The 16,404-nt window shown below is 42.4% G+C and overlaps 1 protein-coding gene and 1 long non-coding RNA gene across 3 annotated transcripts in view; one reads left to right on the top strand and one right to left on the bottom strand.

Annotated features, from left to right (window-relative positions):
• The window catches only part of LOC124266791 (D-beta-hydroxybutyrate dehydrogenase-like), an 86,924-nt gene that overhangs the window by 50,789 nt on the left and 19,731 nt on the right, over positions 1-16,404 (top strand). The gene's annotated exons all lie outside the window — the stretch shown is intronic.
• On the bottom strand, positions 11,935-14,743 carry LOC124266792. The gene is made up of 4 exons (XR_006895855.1): positions 14,702-14,743; positions 13,349-13,410; positions 12,564-12,617; positions 11,935-12,139 (listed from the first exon to the last, which is right to left on the bottom strand). It is a non-coding gene; the product is annotated as an uncharacterized LOC124266792 (long non-coding RNA).

Here is a 16,404-nt window from a genome sequence, read left to right on the forward strand (position 1 = left end):
TGATATAGTAGATACCTCAAGAGCGGTAGTCAACACTAAGTACACCCTAGTCACCACCGGTAATGATAATTGGATAATATACCCATCGTTCCGGGGGCAAACTGTTCGACTTAGACGATGTTGAGAGCACTACCGTCGCCCGAAACAAGCCATATATGCTCGTCTTCACCGAAGATGACAAGTGGGTGTTGATACCAGATAAAGACGACTGGTTTCTCAATATTGGGCTTGGCTCCCCTACGTGTTCACGGATAACAAAGACAAACCACCTAAACAAAGTCGTTAACAACGGAACCCTGCTCGTGGTATTTACGTCCCGACTCAGAGACGCAGCGTAGTCATCAGCCCAGTCGCCAGTATGGCAGCCCACATGCTATCGAAAGTAAAGCGGGCATGCAAAACGTGACATTACGGTTGGTGTCTGAATTTGAAGGCGTGGTCAGGATACTAGAGAGTCTACCGGCGAACTCAACACTGATCATCAAAGTCTACCTAGGGGAACCATCGAGGGGAATGATGTCGAGATCGTGAAGGGGATCAAACTTGGGTGGGTGAAACGACACCAGTATCACGTTTGCACAGTTTACGTGCGCGGTGGGTGTCGGCTCCAACACCAGTCTGCAGGGTGTCACCGTGATCGTGGAAAACACTATATCACTAACCAAGATCTTCCTACCTGACAACATACACTTCATGGGGGTGAAGTTAACCCCTGACCTATTATCAGAAAACCAGTTGGAAATTATATCGTAATAGTATTATAGCAATGACCAGTCATCGTCCCAACACTACGCTTAACGACCTAAGGGGACACGGAGGATTCGATCAGCCTGGTGAGGAAGGCTCATACGTCCTACACTTGAAAGACAACGTGTATAGGCGGGCAGCAATGGCCGATCATCTACCCAAGCCCACACTCGAGGGCCTAGGGGGCACGGAGGGATTCGATCAGCCTGGTGAGGAAGACACCTTATACATCCTACACTTCAAAGAGACAACGTGTATAGGCGGGTGTCGTTATCAGATTTTAAAGAGCCTGAATGGTTACTCAACTTAACCCTCACTGCACCTTATATCACCTTGAGGAGACAAGATGGTACTGTCTCGAGCTTAAGAACAATGGCATAATTATAGGATCGTTCGTTCCGGAACCCACAGGCCTACTTGTAGATGGAGTGCTATATCCAGAATCTAATATATATATCGCACCAATACCAGACCACTCGGGTAACATGTTAACTTCCAGGGAGGAGGTGAAGACAGAGATCAAATTACTTGATCACCAAGAGGTCTTTAGAAATGTCGCGGAAAACTACACATTCATCATAGACGTCTATCTCGGAGATAAGCCGGCGAATGGGGAGTATATTTACATTATGGCTGGTATGGTCATAAACTGGGAAGCCAGGTGTAATGGCAAACGTTGCCGTATTACTAAGGTATCGGGAAATGACCCTGTAGCAAGCCTTGATGGAGTTCGTCCCCTTAATGGAAGTAGAGTTAAGACCCCGGTTTTTTACGTGCACACTTATCTAAGTTATATCAGCTTTAAGTACATTAGCCGAAGGTTAACTGATACTCAATTAAAATATCTTTTTTGTAATATATATTATAGGATGGGGCTGTACCCAGTCATAGAGGAAGTAGCGAAGACCCTGGAAACCGTAGGCGGGTTCGGCAGAGGCAGTTATGTGATGTGAAACGCCAACTAGAACAAGACCGCGACACCGCGTAAAGCACTATGTAAAAAGTACCATAGAGCTTTCAATATCGTGGACGGGGCTGACACTGCCCTTATGGCAACCAGCATGGGACTAGGGGCGGCAGGTGTTGGGTTGTTAGCTACCATCGTGGCTGCACCTATAGTGCTAGGCATTGAAATAACAGCTGGGGTGGCAGGGGTGTTAGGGTTGGCGCTTAAGTTGGCATCACGCGAGACTGCATCGTAAGGCATTGAAACATGATGGGATCAGGGTTCTGGCAGAAGCAAAGCTGAACACAGTAAGTGAGCGTATTTCCACTGCACTCACTGACAGTAAGATCTCAGAGGAGGAATTTCGTTCAATCCTCTCTGAACTCACAAAATATAACGAAATGAAACAAGAGATTCGGTCCAAGTCTCGTAAGTCTGCTATCAGCGAGGATGATAAAAAAAAGTACATAGAACAAGGTGTGAAAAAAGCCCGGCAAGCCTTTATTACAAACACCAAAGAGATCATAGGCGATTCACATTAAACTGTTTCATCGAGGTAAACATAGCATAGTTAGACGCAGCCCAGTATTGGATGGGGCAATACCCGTTACTTCCCCCATACCCCCGGTAGCGCGGCTAGGAGGTGCGTTCGCATCCCCCAACTTTTGTAGTAGGGGTAATGGTAGCAAGAGCTAAGGGTCCGACCAAAGCCTTACTTGTGAAATAAGGCTTTGCAGAGGCTTTGGTTGAAAGTGATCCAGAACCCCCATTGTATATACTACTTAACCATCAATTCCTTATCAGCAGTAACATGTAGCCACCTACATTTTTCTTCGTCAAACAACTACCCTTGAAATATCTGCAGACCCGGAAGCGTCCTCGAGAAGAGTATCCCAAGGCTTGAGTTCAAGCGGGACACAGGAATCTGTTTGATTGTTGCGAAAAGTAACATTCTGATACTTTCTATCTTTTTAAGGGCTGTGGTACGGAAGCCTTTTAGGACCATTCGTTTTTATATATTTTTCTTGAAATTTCAAAATACCAAGCTGATGCTAAGTTGAAATTTCAAGATACATAAACAATGTCCAAACGACATGTCACGTGTTTGAAAGGACATTAAAGAAAAACAAAACGATACAGACATTTTAGTTTGGTATATTTCATTTTAATAAATTGTTCAATAACACATGTACCAAAATTCTTTTCAATCAGGACACGCCTGTAAAGACGAGGAGGGGTTCAAAGACACATGACAGGGCAAGTGCGGAAAATGGCAAACGTTGCCATTCATCAAGGACGCATTGTACCAATTCAGGTAGATTGACTGGAGGCACAGAGGGGGAGACACACACACACTCACTCTCTCTCTCTCTCCTCTCTCTCTCTCTCCCTCTCTCTCTGTCTCTCTCTGTCTCAGGATGCAGGTCACATGTATCTTCATAGCTGCTTGAGACATTTATCGGTGTTTGACAGCCTGCCTCCTCCCTCTCTCTCTCTCTCTCTCTCTCTCTCTCTCTCTCTCTCTCTCTCTCTCTCTCTCTCTCTCTCTCTCTCTCTCTCTCTCTCTCTCTCTCTCTCTCTCTCTCTTTCTCTCTATTTCTCTCTCTCGTGGCATTTCTTTTTGCGTGCTTTTTGTTGCTGTGATCCCAACATGTCCAGTCAGCAGTTTTATACAGAACAGTAAGTACATTTTACTTAATTAAAAAATGTATTGAAAAAAATGTTTGGTATCGTTTTCTTTTGAACATTATTTTAATAAGTTTAAATTTCAAAGAAAATCATTTTGAAATTTTAAGGTAAAAGTTTAAATTTCAAAGTTAATATCAATGAAATTTCAGCTGTGTATCTTGAGGAAATTTCAAGAAATATTTACAAAAAGGAATGGCCATTAAAAGTTTCCGTAGTTTTCGTAATAATTGGGTGGTGCTTGAATAATGCTCATGTGCATAAAATGGGATAAGTGGTTAATAGCGAAATTGAAATGTCATTTAAATGATCAACGCAGAGTGAGAGATAGTCGAAACAAATACTTAAAGGTACTGATATTAGATGATATATCTGTACCATTGCTAAGACTTGTGAGACGTTGAAACATACAGTCTTATACAATGTAGTTTTCTATGATATTATATTTCCCGGTAAGGTTCTTTGTTGGACACACTTCATTCCTTTTATGCAAACTGGGTGAAAGGAGGTGGCAAGTACTAAAATTGAAATTAATCCCTGGCTTTGATGTTGCATATTTCATCGTCCTTATTTGCAATGTAATACTGAATACTTCATTGATATTTCACTAACACGGGAAGATTGGCACATGTGGTATGGAGGGAAAAGGAAATAAACGTTAATCAGGCCAATCAACGGGTTAACAGTACGGGTTCGTTTGTTTGTTTGTTGTTTAACAAAGCACAGTAATATTCCAGTTATATGACAATAGTCTGTAAAATCGAAACTGGACTAAACAATCCGGTGACTAACGTCATGAGCGTTCATACGATTACATTTGTCATCTACATCACCCAGCCTGACCAACTAATCCCGCTAGTCGCATCTTTCGATAAACACGGGTTAGTGAAGATCAATGCTTACTCGGATCGTCACAAAATGCAAGATGTATTTCAAAACGTAAAGATGCACGTAAGTCTCATTCAAAATCAGATCCGGGTTAGAATTGCTCTTCAGTAACCCATGCTTCTCGTAAGAGGCGACTAACGGGATTGGTTGGTGAGGGGCTTGCTGAATTGGTTGACATGTGTCATCGGTTCCTAATTGCGCAGATCGATGCTCATGCTGTTGATCACTGGATTGTCTGATGCATGGACTCGATTATTTACAGACCGCCGCCATATAGCTGGAATATTGCTGAGTGCAGTGTAAAACTAAACTCACTCACTCATTCAAAATAAGTAGTGACACTTGTTCAATATTTTACAATGTCCTGGCTGTAATGCTTCAAGTTTGCACAGATGAACCAGTCAATCATAGTCGGCATAAAACATTATTTGTACAGGATCTAATTTTCAGTGCTACACTATCTTTTAAGCAGCAAGTTGAAATGTGACACCCTAGCTGTTGCCGGCTGATATGAATAATTTCCATAAACAGTAAAGATATTTTAGCTCTGTTTCATAAGAGTTTAGTGTCACATTAGGTGAAATGAATGTCCCCTGTGCTCGATGCACAAAACTTGTCACGCAAGGAAGGGCTCTAAGGGCAATATAGCCTTCTATACCTCCCACCGCTCTGCATGGTACCATACGTTATAGCCTTCTATACCTCCCACCGCTCTCCCATGGCACCATACGTTATAGCCTTCTATACCTCCCACCGCTCTGAAGCATGGCACCATACGTTATAGCCTTCTATACCTCCCACCGCTCTCCATGGCACCATACGTTATAGCCTTGTATACGTCCCACCGCTCTGCATGGTACCATACGCTATAGCCTTCTATACCTCCCCGGCTGCTCCATGGCACCATACGTTATAGCCTTCTATTCCTCCCATCGCTCTGCATGGCACAATACGTTATAGCCTTCTATACCTCCCACCGCTCTGCATGGCACCATACGTTATAGCCTTGTATACCTCCCACCGCTCTGCATGGCTCATTCTGCATGGCGCCATACGTTATAGCCTTCTATACCTCCCACCGCTCTCCATGGCACCATACGTTGTAGCCTTCTATACCTCCACCGCTCCCCATGGCACCATACGTTATAGCTTTCTATACCTACCTCCACCGCTCTGTATGGTGTCATACATTATAACCTTCTATACCTCCCGCCGTTCTGTATGTGGTGCCATACATTTATAGCCTTCTATACCTCCCCACCGCTCTGTATGGTACCATACATTTTATAACCTTATATACTCTCTCACCGCTCTGTATGGTACCATACATTTATAACCTTTGTATAATTCCTCCGCTTGCTCTGCATGGTACCATACGTTATATGTTTCTATACCTCCAACCATTCCGCATGGTACCATACATTATAGCCTTCTATACCTCCCACCACTCTGCATGGTACCAAACGTTATAGCTTTGTATGCGTCACACCGCTCTGCATAGTACCATACGTTATAGCCTTCTATGCCTCCCACCGCTCTGCATGGTACCATACGATATAGCTATCCCATACCTCCCAGCGCTCTGCATGGTGCCATACGATATAGCCTTCTATTCCTCCCGCCGCTCTTAAGGTACCATATGTTATAGCCTTCTATACCTCCCTCCGCTCTGCATGGTACCATGCATTATAGCCTTGTATACCTCCACAGCTCTGCATGGTACCATACGTTATAGGTTTCTATACCTCCAACCACTCCGCATGGTACCATACATTATAGCCTTTGTATACCTCCCACCGCTCTGCATAGTACCATACGTTTATAGCCTTCTATACCTCCCACTGCTCTTTATGGTACACCATACATTTATAGCTTTCTATACCTCCCATCGCTCTGCACGGTACCATATATTGTAGCCATGTATACCTCCCACCGCTCTGCATAGTACCATACGTTATAGCCTTCTATACCTCCCACCGCTCTGCATGGTACCATACGTTATAGGAAACTGTATGTTATTGCCCAATATTATAAGAACACCGGATTTAATTACCCAATAGTATTAGGAATCTGTATGTAATTACCCAATATTATAAGAACACCGGATGCAATTACCAAATAGTATAAGGACACATTATAATTACTCTATAGTAGAAGGACACATTATAATTACCACATAGTATAAGGACACATTATATTACCCAATAGTATAAGGACACATTATAATTACCCAATAGTATAAAACGCTTTGTAATTACCCAAATTAGGACTCTCACAAATGGGTGTATCGAAATCTTTTTTATAAAAAGCAATTGCTGAATTGCATTTTGCCAAAACATGCCCGAACATTTAAGTCATTTCTCATGCCGCAATTCTTGCTCATACCTGAAGCTTATATATCTAGATGTAAGTGTAAATACTCACTCAGCACCAATGCAGCTGTAGCTGATTCAAGGGATTGCCCTACAGCTAAATCTTCGATCAACAGGTGCTGGTTTCTAAAGCATACCATGAAACTTGACTGGCTGTTACATATATAATGGAGCACTTGGCTACAGTCCAACTCCGGTTCAGATTTTCCACACTGAACCTGTCCCAGCAACCTTAGCGCGTCACAAAGGTGTAATGTAACATTTAGATACTCTCTATATATTTGAGGTCTGTGGGAAGCTTTGGGAACCTGTCGTCATTGCACATAACATAACTGCGTTACCCACGGAAGCCTAAATGGTGCCATCTTTGCAGGTAAAATATTTATTTAACCGAAATTAAAAGTCGTTTTTTAAATAACTTGAAGTGACGAGAAAATACTCCAAAATTGATAATCACCCCATCTTAGTTGTCCGTGAAGAACAATGCAATCGAAACTTTACTATGGCACTCAAGGAACCCCATATGAACCCCATCGGACGTCTTTGGGACTCGAGGGTGGTGGGGTAGCCTGGTGGTTAAAGCGTCCGCTCGTCACGCCGAAGACCCGGGTTTGAATCTCTCACATGGGCACAATGTATCGTATGAAGCCCATTTCTGGTGTCCCCTGCCGTGATATTGCTAGAGTATTGCTAGAAGCGGCGTAAAATCATACTCACTCACTCTTTGAGACTCTCTTGCATGCCAATTTGAGCTTGAGATCTTCTGGTCAAAATCTCCAGGAAGTGTCCCCGCTAACTTGCTATAACTATCGATATGTAACCTGTCTAAACTGCACATGCACAGAAATATGACATTGTACCCATGTGTTGCTTGTGTTAACTTGCCTAGCTGAGCCCAGTAAAAGGTTCTTTGGAATGAAAATGATATTCTTAACACACATTGCATTCCCTGGGATTGCGCAGCGTTCCCCGAGAATGGGTAATTCCACATAGAAGACCAATGTTATTTGACAATACAGTCTGATCGCCCTTTCTTTCATCAAAGTCAGTCCCTGGATAGGTTTTGTGAGATCCATGACTTGATTCTCCTGCTTGTATAACAGACCGCCGTCACATGGCAGAGAACTGCTGTTAAGCGCTATGCAACAAGCAAACAAACAAACTCTTTATGCAAACTGTGTGAAAGGAGGTGTCAAGTACTGAAATTGAAATTAATCTCTGGTGTTGATGTTGTATATTTCTCTCGCTCGAATGAAGTTTTCTGCTACATAAGTCGGCCTTATTTCCGTTATACCTTCTTAATGCTTCCTTACTACGGGAACATTGTCACATGTTCTCGTATTCTGGAGAAAAGGTCAGAAACAAGAGATGTACTTATCAACGGGTTGACAGCACGGGTTTGTTTAACAAGAGACACACTAATCAACGGGTTGACAGCACGGGTTTGTTTAACAAGAGACGTACTAATCAACGGGTTGACAGAACGGGTTTGTTTAACAAGAGACATACTAATCAACGTGTTGACAGCACGTTTAACAAGACAGCGTACGGGTTTGTTTAACAGCAGACGTACTAATCAACGTGTTGACAGCACGGGTTGACAGCACGAGTTGACAGCACGGGTTTGTTTGCCTCTTTGCGTGTTTGTTTGTTGGATGAAAGAAACATGCAACTTGGATGACAACTTCTTATTTATTGCAAAGAGCGACGTTTCGATGTAGATCCTTACATCGTTATCAAGCTAAAAGTAAATACAACCAGATGATGAGGGGTATATATACTCAGTATGTTTTGACAACAGCGAATTAACATTAACAACAACACGTAATTGAATAACAACTGGTACATAATTATGAGAGGCCAGTAGGAGACTAAGAACAATATATGAAGCTGGGAACGAAGCCAATAAACAAGGGGGATTAAGTTGTAATAACAAGCTGATTGGATGTTTATAGAGTCTATAGTTTGATTAGTTCTTCATAGGTCGATGGTATGTAGTATCCTTGGTCTCTGTTGAACAAAGGTTTGTGGCGGCGGATTTCGATGTCTTCCAAGAGTTTTCTTGAAGTCCTGATTCTTGGTTGTTAGGATTTCCAATTTGTCAAATCAACTAATCAAGCCTAATCAAGAATAACCCACCCTTTGTCTACTGGCACAACAACTCTCATGTCAACACACCGTACATCAACCTCTTCTATTGTATAAACCAATACCCGCCATGTATATATTTTTCATTGTGCAAATGTTGTGTATCATTTGCTTGATAACGGTGTTAGGATCTACACCGAAACGTCGCAACTACTACTGCAACAAAGAAGTTGTCTATCCATAAAAAGTGTTCCACTTTAGCAGACAGACAGACAGATTGTTTAGTATAGTCTCACCTCGTTACAGTCAGTTTGATCAAAACGTACAAACATAATATATACATGATAAAAACTATACATAACCTAAGACAATATAAGCGTAAAAGTAACGAGCCACCCTGCACAGAGTTACGAGAGACTTTAAAATTATAACATCTATAAAACATTCAAATGTTAAGAGCTACAGTCACTCTATAAAATATCCTTTGATAAAAAATTACCTAAAAGTTTTAAAAGAAATCAATAAAATAAAATCTTATGACGCTTACGAAGAATATTATTACACGTTTTGGCACTCTGGGCTATAACATTAGGTGATGAGAGCATAAAACCAACTTTCTGAATATCATCTAAGTTATTAAAATCTTCATTTATCACAGAACAACATGACAGTAGATTACGTCTTTCCTCTTCATACGACCCGTGAAGATCAGGGGTAGAATAGGTCTTCAGCAACCCATGCGATTATGCTTGTCGTAAAAGGCGACTAACGGGATCGGGTGGTCAGGCTCGCTGACTTGGTTGACACATATCATCGGTTCCCAATTGCGTAGATCGATGCTAATGCTGTTGATCACTGGATTGTCTGGTCAGACTCGATTATTTACAGACCGCCGCCATATAGCTGGAATACTGCGGAGTGCGGCGTAAAACTGAACTCACTCACTCACTCTTCATACACTGTATATCTTAACAAAACATGTTTTTCATCTTCAACTTCATTGTTGCATAGAGGACATAATCTCTCACTGTACGGGGTGTTGGTGTAGCGTTTCGGTCTCTATATTTATGGGCGCAACTCCGCTTCTAAACTTGGCTAATGACGATCTGTGGCTTCTGGGTAGCTCTGCTGTGACATAAGGCTCTACAGTTAATGCGTTCTTAAAGGTTCTGTACGTTCTCAACTGATTTCCGCCCTTTCCATTACTGCTATCCGATATTGAGACGTTTCTTTCCCAGTCAACCTTGAAAGTCTCAAACATCTTGGTGGTATATAATACTGTTCACAACATATTGTTTTCCATAACGATGTTCAATGTTGATAATGTGACCCATATGTAGTTCGCTGATTTTTTATGTATTCTGAAAGCCCAATTTGTTTTTCTTCTCGTAGACCACTGGTACCACCACTTAAATATGTTGTAGGTAATTCTGTCTTGATTCATATTTCTATGGCGCATATAAAGTCTTGAAACACTGGTCTATTATACACTGGCAGTCCTGAAGTGAATAACCGTAGACTTATTAATATTCACACACATGGAATTCATTTGACACACCATAAATTAAGGCAGTCCAGTAAAAGTTGTAAATCATTTTCATTTTCGGCAAGAAGCACGACATCGTCTGCGTAGGCTAAAAACCAACAGTGTCGTCGTTGATGGAGACACGAATGGACAGACTATTCACAGCAGTTATGAGATCATTAATATAGAGATTAAACATCAGGGGAGATAACATATATCCTTGTTTTAGTCCACAGCCGACGTTGAACCATGGGGTATGTCTTTCATTTAGACGTACGCAGCACTGGACATTCTTGTACAGAGAGATGATAGCGTCAAACATCTTTCCTTTAATATCATTATCTAGTAGCTTGCTCCACATAATTCGTCTATCAATGCAGTCGGAAGCCTTACGGAAGTCTATAAATGCAGCATGGGTACAATGTGCAAAGCCAATTTTCGTGTCCCCAGCCGTAATATTGCTTGAGTATTGGTAAAACTAAACTCACCTCACTCCCCAAGTGGTAAGTGTACAAGTTTGAGGGGCGGGTGAGGATTATGTCCACGAGCAACATTTTATCTTGTGCCTTCGACTTTCACCAAACTGTGTCTACGACGACTTGTCAGTTTGTGCCTTACCCTGATCAGCGTTCGAAATAGCTGCCAAATGTTTTGGAGCAGACCATGGCTTCATGCAAATTAGTGTGTGATGATATTGTATAACAAATGACACTTTTGAATGTCCATTTGGAAATTAGACTTAGCTTCATAATAAACCATTGCAGACGTAAAAATATCAACTTTAATACAGAAACTATTAAGGATATAGATACCATTGAGTCTCACTATCACAACAAAAAGAAACAGGTAGGAGGGGTCGTCTCAAAAGCAAAACCAAGACGGGTGTTGTTGACGGTAGTTGGGTTCGGGCTTGGGGATAGAGATATTAGCTAATTAGATATTAGAAAATCAGTCGAGACATGTTCAAGACACATGAAAAAGCATAAAAGATATTTGAGATGACCCCTTGTGTCTGTGGGCAGCACGTGCATTTCATGCCAAGTGAGTTGACGGTCCGCCATCATACCTGGCTGAGCGACCTAATTGCCATCTATAATCTGATCTATTGTTTTCAGCAGCTGTTCGTATTTTTTCTAAGTTTTGCCCGTTTTTGCTATTTCCGACAGTACTTTAGTACTGTTATTGCAGAATTCCACTCACTCACTCTCGCTAACTCTCACTCACTCACTCACTCACTATATGTGTTAGTTTCCTGCCTGTTGTATGTGGCTCTAGAGCCAACCATACAACACTAGTTCTGTTATTACAGCGTTTATTACAACTGAAAATATTCCTCGCTGGCAAGGGTTCGCGTCATCGTTGTCACTGTGACGTAAACCCTGCATCAACGAGGATGGGTGCACCGGTCATGTTGCAAGCTGGAGAAGAGCAGAGGAACTCCACTAGACCACATATCTGAAAGAAACCCGGCGATCTATCAACTCAAAACTACAGCTTCAAGCGGCAAAAACTCAACTAAGTGGTTCTCATATCCAATGTGGGTGGTGGGGTAGCCTTGTGGTTAAAGCGTTGGCTTGTCACGCCGAAGAGCCAGGTTCGATTCCCCACTTGGGTACAATGTGTGAAGCCTATGTCTGGCGTCCCCGCCGTGATATTGCATGAATATTGCTGTAAGCGGGATAAAACCCACACTCACTCACATAATTCCAGTGCAGGCCTAGACATTCAATAAAACCACTGTGTCCAGTGGGGTCCGGGTTCGATCCCCAGCACCCTATATTGCTTGGTATAAGTGGTGCCACTACTGAATCAGGGGGTCGTGGCTTGTGACTCGCCTGATAGCGCGTCATCGCGTCCAAACCACAGTGACGACTTAACAAGCTGAAACTGAAAAGATGTCACTCAATGTCATATTAATGTCATTGTTAGTGTCATTGTACAAACAAAATACATGAAACCTTTAAATAATTTGTGAAAACAGGTGTATGGAATTATCTCCCTTACACTGAAGTTGTAAGGTGATACAAATAAAGCCTAGTTAAGTTGTCTCCCATTGACTGTTGTTATATCATTATCACAACTTGAAATAGTGAGTTTTAGTTTTACGCTGCTTTTAGCAATATTCCAGCAATATTACGGCGGGGGACACCAGAAATGGGCTTCACACGTTGTGCCCATGTGGGAATCGAACCCGGTTCTTGGGTGGACGAGCGAAGGTTAAGATCGTGAAAATAGACAAGCCAGACACAGACGTAGTCGAGGCCAGTAACATAATACACCGTGTGGAGATACGATCAGAAAACAGACGTACCTCATTAATTTCCACCGGTTTCTTGGTTGGGTTGTTCTTCTCTACAAAAACTTGCTGAAATGGTAACGTAGATCTGTTTACAATCTTAGTTGTTATAATATATAGGAAATACCTAGAGAGAGGGGAGAGAAGGTGGGGAGAGAAAGATGGGAGAGGGGACAGAGAGGGAGAGAGAGAGAGAGGGGAGAGAGATATAGGGGAGGAGGAGGAGAGAAAGAGGGAGAGGGGGAGAGAGGAGGGAGGAGAGAGGGGAGAGAGAGAGGAGGGAGGAGAGAGTGGGGAAAGAGATATAGGGAGAGATATAGGGAGAGGAGAAGGAGAGAGAAGAGAGGGAGAGAGGGGAGGAGAGGAGAGAGAGGAGGAGGGAGTGTGGGTAGAGAGAGGGTGGGAGAGAGAGAGAGGGGGTGAGAGAGAGGAGAGAGAGAGGGTGGGAGAGATATAGGAGAGAGAGAGAGAGGAGAGAGAGGAGAAGGAGAGAAAGACTGACTGACTGAGTTTAGTTTTACGCCGCTTTTTTAGCAATATTCCAGCAATATCACGGCGGGGACACCAGAAATGGGCTTAACACATTGTGCCCATGTGGGAATCGAACCCGGGCCTTCGGCGTGACGAGCCAACGCTTTGACCACTAGGCTACCCCACCGCCCCCAAGGAGAGAAAGAGGGCGAGAGAGAGAAGGAGGGGAGAGAGAAAGGGAGAGAGGGATAGAGAGATAGAGGGGAGAGAGAAAGGGAGAGAGAATAATGTCAGCAAAGCTCCTTTGCTGGCGACATTTTAAGACATACCATTGCTTCGTCAAACGTGAGATTATTCTTGTTAGCGTAATCCCTTATCAGCCCGTGGCTCACTGAAACAAAACAAACATGCATCTAATCAATGCTATACCATTAAACAGAATTAAGACGTCTACCGTCCATGCTCAGAACCTGTGAACATCCGGGTTACAATTGGTCTTCAGTAACCCATGCTGACTCACACATGTCATTGTATCCCAATTGCGTAGATCGATGTTCATGCCATTGACCACTGGATTGTCTGGTCCAGACTCAATTATTTACAGACCATAGCTATATAGCTGGGATATTGGTGAGTGCGGCGTTAAGCAACAAACCAGCCCTGACTTAATTCTCGACTATAGTGCTATTCTGTAGCTCCAGCTGATGACTGAGTGAGCGAGTTAGCAATATTCAAGCAGTATCACGGCAGAGGACATCAGAAATGGGCTCAACACATCGTACCCATGTAGGGAATCGAACCCGGCGTGACGAACGAACGCTTTAATTAGTAGGCCCTAGTGCGCCCTGTTTGCGGTGAATGTCGGGTTGATGGTACATGTATTCATGTATTCGGGTGTTCGGCGTGACGAGCGAACGCTTCAACCACTGGACTACCTCACCGCCTACAGCTCCTGACAGACGTATACCATGCACGTCCAACGAAAAATATTTCACTCCTTGATACAATAATAACACAGATTAAGGCTGTGCAATATAACCGGTTTACCGGTATTTACCGGTTCAGTCATGAAAACGATACGTATTGCGATGAAAACCGATTTTTGACATGCATTAGGAAATCTTAGTAACACTCCGAAATCTTCTGATATTTCCGTTTTTCACACCGGAAGTCATACGATTGTTGTAAAATGGTGACACCCAACAACGAACAAATACTAGGACAAAGGTGTAAGCATGGCAGCATTTTGGGTTGAAAATGTTCACGGTTTTTATTTTGTCATGATTAAAAGTTGTTATTAAAGCTTAATCAAGCATTGTGAATTTGTTGTGTTTTTGCTTTATAATAAAGCATTAACTCGATTATGAGTCATTTTTTGTTAAAAGAAACTTCATGCAATATATTGCAATACATATCGCAATATATTATTTCGCATCGCAATAGATCGCAATATGAAAATTCTCTGCAATACTCACCCCTAATACAGATCCATATTAAATCCCCCAAATGGCATGGAGTAATAATCCTATATCTGGTGAGTGAGTGAGTTAAGTTTTACGCCGCTTTTAGCAATATTCCAGCAATATCACGGCGGGGGACACCAGAAATGCCTATATCTGGTTTAAGGCACTGGATCAGAAATACATTACATCATCATCATCTTCATCATCATTATTACTTACTTGGCGCGTTGGCAAATCCAGGACAGATGGCGTTGCAAGTAAGGAGGGTGAAACATAATCACTACCAACATGGAACCCCCCAATGAAAAAAACGTACTCATGAATCTCAAGATCACTTTGATAATGAGAATGATAGTCCGAGGACAACTCCTGTTACATTCGAAAACTGGCCCCTTGTCTTGGTCGTCTCTGCTTCAGATGGCACTCCTTTGAAGCTGAATCCATTTGCGGTGGAAAAGGCAATTCAAGGCATAGCTGGAGATGTTGAAGATGCGAAAAGATTACGCAGTGGCTGTTTGTTAATAAAATGCAAGCGCCACAGACAAGCGGTTAGTCTTCTGTCCATTAAAACTCTAGCAAACGTTCCAGTTGTGGTCTCGCCGCATCGATCCCTCAACAGTTGTAAGGGGTTAGTTCGGGATAGAGGTCGTTTCCTGAGTGATATGACTGAGGACGACATTCTCGAGGAATTAAAAAGCCAAAATGTAATATCAGTCAGACGTTTTACTTCAAAAAGAAATGGTGAGGTCATTAAGACCAATATGTACCTGTTTACGTTTGGTCTTCCAAAAATTCCAGATTCTATAAAAGCAGGATATTGTAAATCAAAGTGGATATGTACATCCCAAATCCACTGAGATGTTACAAATGTCAGCAATATGGCCACGGCTCAAGGACATGTGACAAGCAAGCTGCTTGTTATCGCTGTGGTGGTGAATGTCCTGAGAGTGCTGTCTGTGTTAAAGATCCATATTGTGTGAACTGTGGCGGTAAACATGCCTCTTCATCGAAAGATTGTCCTTCCTGGAGCGTGAGAGTAGAGTCGTTAAATTAAAACGAAAGGAACATTTCACTTCAGGATGCTAAGAAGATTGTTCTAAATGAAGAACAATCTACTCGTAATTCCTACTCTGATACTGTTTCCAGAAGTGTTTCACAGCCTATCCCACAACGTGTTCCTGTTTCATGTGTAGCTGTTGCATGTCAAACAGATTACACATGGACAAACACAGACTGTCAGGAGATGATTCAGCTGTCTCCTAATTCAACAACTGTTGCAACTACTTCTTCACAAACAATCATTTCGGAAGATCAGCCATCATCTCAAAACACACACGCAGAAATAAATGTACAACAATTGTCAACAGGCAAAAGCAAACCAAGGACAGAATTGTCCAAAAAACCTCCAAGTGGCAGGGTGTCAAAAAGATCCAATAACAAGATCCAGTTGTATAATAAATACGGATCCCTTGAAGACATACAGTAGATGTGTCTGACAACAATAATCAGAGGACACATAGCTTGTCGCCCTCAAACAAAGGGCGGGGTAGATCCCCAGTTAATCCCCCGAAAAGATAATGTCTTCGCACATAGTACAGTGGAACTGCAGAGGACTCAGAAACAATTTCGACGATTTACAGCTTTTGATTCAAGATTTAAAATCATCAGCACTATGTTTACAAGAAATATAGCTGAAATCCACAGATAAATTCGATTTGAGAAGATCGATTCCTATCACTGTTTTTCTCCCCCAGGTGATAAAGCTACTGGAGGATCATCTATTCTGGTGAGTCAGGGCACAATTCACAGTCCTATTTCGCTTCATACCCCCCTGCAGGCTGTTGCTGTCCGATTAACACTACACATCGTTTTTAATTTATGTTCAATTTATATCCCGCCATCATCCTCTATACGGCAGTCTG

The sequence above is a fragment of the Haliotis rubra genome, unplaced genomic scaffold (assembly GCF_003918875.1).
Source record: "Haliotis rubra isolate DU_JTF1 unplaced genomic scaffold, ASM391887v1 Scf128, whole genome shotgun sequence".
Classification (NCBI taxonomy): Eukaryota; Metazoa; Mollusca; class Gastropoda; order Lepetellida; family Haliotidae; genus Haliotis; species Haliotis rubra.